This window comes from Podarcis tiliguerta (assembly GCF_965153285.1).
Source record: "Podarcis tiliguerta genome assembly, chromosome: 1".
Lineage (NCBI taxonomy): Eukaryota > Metazoa > Chordata > Lepidosauria > Squamata > Lacertidae > Podarcis > Podarcis tiliguerta.
The window spans coordinates 121,825,999-121,833,031 of NC_139534.1; the positions used below are offsets into that span (position 1 = coordinate 121,825,999).

At 45.4% G+C, this 7,033-nt stretch overlaps 1 long non-coding RNA gene across 1 annotated transcript; it reads right to left on the minus strand.

The window, feature by feature from the left end:
* Positions 1-218: 218 nt before the first annotated feature.
* Positions 219-1,820, minus strand: LOC310678070. Its single transcript, XR_014511599.1, has 3 exons — positions 1,636-1,820; positions 508-593; positions 219-413 (listed from the first exon to the last, which is right to left on the minus strand). It is a non-coding gene; the product is annotated as an uncharacterized lncRNA (long non-coding RNA).
* Positions 1,821-7,033: the final 5,213 nt, after the last annotated feature.

Genomic DNA, 7,033 nt, shown 5'->3' on the forward strand with positions numbered 1-7,033 from the left:
TTTAGAAAATGCAAATGATGCCTGCGATAATTAGCGATGATGCTTTTCTGCTTTTATTAATAAGGCTGTGCTGCTGGCAATTGCATTTCCATTTCAGATGAAGGTTCAAAGCACCTCAACCAATTTCCTGTTATCTAGAAGAATGGCATTCAAAAGCCAACCTGCTCATAGATATCTCTGACATGGGTAGTTTGCATAGATGGGCGTAACCAGTCTTTCTTTCTCGCCCAATGCATGATTTCCTTTCTCGTTGTGGCTGATTTTCAAAAGAACGAGGACTTTCAACAGTTGTGTCTGGAGCTGCCTGTCTGCATCTTTCTTTCCTTTTTCTTTTCAGTAATAGGTTTGAAATAAATTGCCAGACCTCTGGTATATTACAATTTAGGAGGCGTGTTAGCAGATTAAAGCAACATCTGGTCAGAGAAGGGAAAGGGGGAAAATAGGGAGATGATCAACACAATGGGCAATGTTTTAATTGAAATAGGCATTTCTCCAAAAAGAGATTACCTGGTCTGGCTTGACGTCTCTAAATGTGGACCGCTGGCACGGGCAGAACCCCCAAATCTTGGCGGAGAGACAGAGTGGAGGGACGGCTGAATGTTAACAAAGGCATCATTAATATTGATGGGTAATTCACATGGCAGCGAAAAACTGCATTATTAGCCGCCATTGTTATGGTGCTGGCATTAATATTCAATGAGGCTGTGTAGGTACGGAAATTCCCCGACTTCTAGGGTAACCCAATGGTACAATAAAAGGAAAAAAATGCAGTGGGAGCCTGGGGGAAGGGAGAGTTTCCTGCCTGTTACACAAATCCACTAATCCAAATCTACCATTAAGTAGAAAACGTTACATAAATGCTATCTTCCTGGCAATGCTCAGTATACCTCCCCTCACTCCCAGTGTGGTTGCGCCTTCTTTATAGAAGGTCTTGCCCCCACAGATGAAAGCTGGCATGAGTGGAAGAGGTGGCTGCTGGGAAAGGCAGCCCTTGTCTTCTTTCTCTCCTATCCCTGGATGCTTATAACACAGTCAAGGGGCACCTTTGGCCTGTGGGCCTAATAGAGCCTGGCAGCAGCAGTGTAGAGGCAAATTCATGACAGCCACACCCCTCACAACTAGCCCCCTTCTAAGCTTATACAATAATTATAACTGGGGGTGGGGCATTGCGAGGATCTTGCAATTGTCTTTCAGCAGTGCTATTTTTCCAGAAAAAGAGGTGCCAGAAATCACCATGAACAACTCCCTCGTTCTCTTAGAATGTCACCTGAGAGGTGCCGGAACCAGGGTTTTGTTTGTTTGTTTGTTTGCTTTTTCAGCAGGAACTGAGTTCCCTTACCTTTTAAAAATTAAGTAATAATTATTTTTTTGTCTGGGAGGGTCTGGAACCAATGCCCGAGCCAAAAATTTACCTATATCGCTAGTCAATAAAGTTGTGGCCATTTCTAACCCAAATCATCATCTGCTTGAGTTTATTGATCACGTCTTACATTTAGCCTCTGCGCTCTCTCTCTCTCTCCCCCTCTCTCTGTGTCCCTGCAACTGGGCCCACAATAAATAAATAAATAAATAAATTGCATGATGAGTCCCCCCCCCACTCCCCCCCCCAAAAAAAAACACTGGCCAGAAAACCACCTGAGAAATGCCAGAACTGAGTTCTGGTGAGTTCAAGCTGGAAAGAAAAGAAAAGAAAAAGCTCTGTCTTTCAGCTAGATCAGGCTTCCTCAAACTCAGCCCTCCAGATGTTTTGAGACTACAATTCCCATCATCCCTGACCACTGGTCCTGCTAGCTAGGGATCATGGGAGTTGTAGGCCAAAAACATCCATCTGGAGGGCTGAGTTTGAGGAAGCCTGAGCTAGATCTACCATTTTCTGTCCAAATGATTTGGAGTTCTCTGGTATCTCCTTTCAGAGTGACTTAAGCTGTGATTTCCCTGACGTTCTATTGCATGTAATCGAATGTGCACAACGTTCTCCTGAAATGGAGGCACCTTGTCTTCTCACTATTCCTAAACTGTTCCTTAGCTTTGTAGCCTACAGAAAATAATAATAATAATAATAATAATAATAATAATAATAATAATAATAATAATAATTTTTTTTATTATTTATACCCCGCCCATCTGGCTGAGTTTCCCCAGCCACTCTGGGCGGCTCCCAATCGAATGTTAAAAACAATACAGCATTAAATATTAAAAACTTCCCTAAACAGGGCTGCCTTCAGATGTCTTTTAAAAAGAAGATAGCTGCTTATTTCCTTGACATCTGATGGGAGAGCGTTCCACAGGCAGGCGCCACTACAAAGAAGGCCCTCTGTTCCCTGTAACCTCACTTCTCGCCATGAGGGAACCGCCAGAAGGCCCTCGGAGCTGGATCTCAGAACAACTCCTCTTCAGCGTTCTTCCCGCACCCCTTTTGGGACCCCAGGAGCCAATCCGCAGTGGCCGACTTGCTTCCTTTCACTCTGAGGGGCTCCAGTTGGTGCAAAGGGTGAAAAGGCACATTCGCCCTGCAGGACACGTATTCCCAGGGTCCTCTCAGACCTGACACTGTCCCTGAGCAGCAGTGGCTGGCTTCCTGTTGGATTGGTAGTATGGGAAGTATAAAAGTATAAGGCTTCTGCTTTCTAAGTTGCTGCTGCAGCTGCTCTTGCTAAATGAGGGAGGAAGCAGTCCGAATTAAAAAGCCGTTTGTAGGACACCGGAAGAAGGTTGTAATAATTGTTATTTATACTCAGGCATACCTTTTAATTTCAGTGGGTCAGCTCTCAGTATGACTAACATTGGATGCAACCAGTGGCGTAGCGTGGGTTGTCAGCACCCGGGGCAAGGCAAGTAATTTGCGCCCCCCCTGCTGCACTGTCCCTCCCCCAGATAGTCCCTTGCTCTCTCTCTGCACCGCACGCCTGGCACCCTCCCCTCCACAGTGGGCGGCGACCCGGCGGCTCGGATCGGATTCGCACAGCCAGCACTGCAGTGAGAGAGAGTGAGTGAGCCAGGTAGGGGCAGAGAGCTGCGAGTGCGAGCGCCCCCCCCCCAGATGTTGCGCCCGGTGCGGCCAGCCCCTCCTGCACCCCCCATGCTACGCCACTGGATGCAACCCAAAGTTGGCAGATTCTAACATTTCTTTGTTTCATTAAAAAAAAAAAGGTATTTTGTGGCCAGGTTACAGCACTTGCTATGTGGAACATTGTTCCTCCAGAAATAAGACCTGCACCAACTGGTTTACATTTTCTGCACATGCTTGAATCGGAGTTGCGGCGGGTTGGACTGGATGACCCTTGGGTCCCTTCCAACTCTACCATTCTACCATTCTATGATTCTTATTTACCCGAGTGTATCTCCAGAGTGTTGATATACTGGCTGTGCATTCTTATCACTGTGCAATTCTTAGAATCGTCTTTTATGATACATGTGTGCAATCTTATTATCTTTGCATGGTTTTGATTACTTTCTACCCCACACTTTGAGATTTTTAAAATATAAAGTGGCCGATAAGCATCTTAAATCAATAAATGTAACAGGATATTTTCGTTCATTGAGGAGCCCTCAGCAAAGGAATTCGATGCCGAGCTGTTCTGGTTATAACTTCAGTGCAAGCATTTTGGCTAGCAAGATGTACTGATAATTCCCCTGTTCTCCTGATTTCCCTCGAGCTAATTTTTGGGGGTGCTCAGGAGGATAAGAAGGGGGGTGGGGACTCCACTGCAGAAGCAAAAATTCTTGCACAGGGCTTTCATTGATGAGACTCATTCCTTGAATCCCACCCCATACTTCCTTCTGCCATTCCAGCCTACAAAATGTATCCCCCCTCACTCTCCAGTAATATGCTGTGAAAAGAGGGCACATCCTTCCAAAGTAGACTGAAACCAGAGCCATTGGTCGTTTAGACATTAAACAGATCCTTCCGAGGTCTTTTGTGGGGTGAAGTTTATCTTCTCTGATTAGCCACTTTCAATTATCAGATTTTGGCTCATTGCCTAATGAAATTAAATGTGAATTTATGTATTCCATCAATCCTGAGATGACTTTCTGGAGTGTTGCCAACATGAAAGGGAAACAAAACAAGCACCACTTTGCATTAGCACATTGAAAAGAAGAAGGCTTGTTGCTTTCTGCAGAATGACAACAGCAACGGGGAAATCGTCGGATCGCGGATCACTTGCATGTTGTTTGGAAATGGGGGATTCCTGCCTCTTGGTGATCTGCAAGAACATGGATAAATTAAAAAAAAAAACATATTGCAAGCATAAAGTACTTCCACTAAAAAAAAATCTTTTGTGGGTACAGCAACCCAGTTTATTGCCAAAGAGCAGGCAAAGGCTCATCTCCTATCTTAGCAAAAAGCACCAGAGCACTAAGTTCAGATATCAACTAATCTCCAGTCTTTGTGCTGTACTGCTGAGCACTAAACTTATTAGATATTATGAAATTCCTTATCTTGGAACTTAGTGCTTAGATTAGAATAGATCTCCATGTCTGATGTCATATGATTTGGTCCTAGCTTCCAGAGCAGGAGAAAACAAGCTTGGTCCATCCTCCATATAGTGGCCCTTCAGATATTTGAAGATTGTTACGGTATCATATTTACTCTCAGTCTCCTCTTTTCCAGGCTAAACATACCCAGCTCCTTCAACCATTCCTCATAAGGCTTGGTTTCCTGACCCTTGATCATATTGGCTGCCCTCCTCTGCACACCTTCCAGCTTGTCAATATCCTCCTTAAATTGTGTTGCCCAGAACTGGAGACAGTATTCCAGGTGTGGTCTGACCAAGACAGAATAGAGTGGCACTATTACTTCTCTAGGGACGCGGGTGGTGCTGTGGGTTAAACCACAGAGCCTAAGACTTGCCGATCAGAAGGTCAGTGGATTGAATCCCCGCGACCGGGTGAGCTCCTGTTGCTCAGTCCCTGCTCCTGCCAACCTAGCAGTTCAAAAGCACGTCAAAGTGCAAGTAGATAAACAGGTACCGCTCCGGCGGGAAGGTAAACGGCATTTCCGTGCGCTGCTCTGGTTCGCCAGAAGTGGCTTAGTCATGCTGGCCACGTGACCTGGAAGCTGTGTGCTGGCTCCCTCGGCCAATAAAGTGAGATGAGAGCCACAACCCCAGAGTCGGCCACGACTGGACCTAATGGTCAGGGGTCCCTTTACCTTTACTATTACTTGTCTTGAACTGGACACTATACTGCTGTTGATGCAGCCTAGAATAGCATTAGCATTTGGGGCTGCTGCATCACACTGTTGACTCATGTTAACCTTGTGGTCTACCAAGACCCCTACTGTAGTTCACATGAACTACAGTAAGCCAGGTATCCCCCATCTTATATTTGTGCATCTGATTCTTCCTGCCTAAGTGAAAAACTGTACATTTATCCCTATTGAAATTCATTTTGTTAGCTTGGGCCCAGTTCTCCAATCTGTTAAGATCATTTTGAATTCTGATCCTGTCCTCTGCCGCATTAGCTACCCCTCCCATAGATATGCAATGTGACATCATGCAGAGGTGAGTGATCCAAAAGCAATTTTTGAGCCACCCAAAAAACTGTCCCCTGACTCACTTCTGAGCACTGGCACATTAAAAAGGTTTGTGGCTACAGTCATTTCCTGTCCAGAGCCACACTTGCGACAAAAACAGAGGAAAATAATGTCTGAATTTGGAAGCAGTTCTCTTAGCAGTACGTGATCACAAACCGTTACGCCTTGTGTATCACAGGCTCTTATGCTGGATCCTGAACAGCTCTGTACGAGAGCTGAGTGCAGACCAAGTGCGGCTGTCGGCAAACATTTTTTGCATTGATGACCTACTTCTGGAACTTGGGATTTCCTGTAAACAAGCCTAGCAGAGCCTCTGTGTTTCATGCTCCTTTGGGGACACTTTAGAGTTGAAACAAACCAGGAGGAGTCTTTGGCTGGTCTGTTGCAGACTCCACCCACTGCTTTCAAGACGAGCCAACATCAGAAAATGAGAGGATGCTACATGCTAGCTTTGAAAGTCCCCACTTTGAATGGTCGGATATACAGTAAATGGCTGCTCTGGGACTGCAGGTGGGAACTATGCTTGGGCCTCCTCCATCAACCAGATTGCTGGATTATTATTTATTATTATAATTTATTGAATCTATATCCCACCCTTCTTCCTCAAGGTGCCCCAAGGATTGTACAAAACGAAGCAAAAACCTTCAAAAGTTTAAACATCCCGAAAGCAATTGCAATTAAAAACATTCTAAAACCAGTTCCATTCTTAAGGAAATCAGCCCTGAGTGCTCACTGGAAGGACAGATCCTGAAGCTGAGACTCCAATACTTTGGCCACCTCATGAGAAGAGAAGACTCCCTGGAAAAGACCCTGATGTTGGGAAAGATGGAGGGCACAAGGATAAGGGGGCGGCAGAAGACAAGATGGTTGGACAGTGTTCTCAAAGCTACCAGCATGAGTTTGACCAAACTCATGTAATAGTAATAAATAGTAATAGTAATAGTAATAGTAATAGTAATAGTGCCACTGTATTCTGCTCTGGTCAGACCTCACCTGGAGTACTGTGTCCAGTTCTGGGCACCACAGTTCAAGAAGGACACTGACAAACTGGAACGTGTCCAGAGGAGGGCAACCAAAATGGTCAAAGGCCTGGAAACGATGCCTTATGAGGAACAGCTAAGGGAGCTGGGCATGTTTAGCCTGGAGAAGAGGAGGTTAAGGGGTGATATGATAGCCATGTTCAAATATATAAAAGGATGTCACATAGAGGAGAGAGAAAGGTTGTTTTCTGCTGCTCCAGAGAAGCGGACACGGAGCAATGGATCCAAACTACAAGAAAGAAGATTCCACCTAAACATTAGGAAGAACTTCCTGACAGTAAGAGCTGTTCGGCCGTGGAATTTGCTGCCAAGGAGTGTGGTGGAGTCTCCTTCTTTGGAGGTCTTTAAGCAGAGGCTTGACAACCATATGTCAGGAGTGCTCTGATGGTGTTTCCTGCTTGGCAGGGGGTTGGACTCGATGGCCCTTGTGGTCTCTTCCAACTCTATGATTCTATGA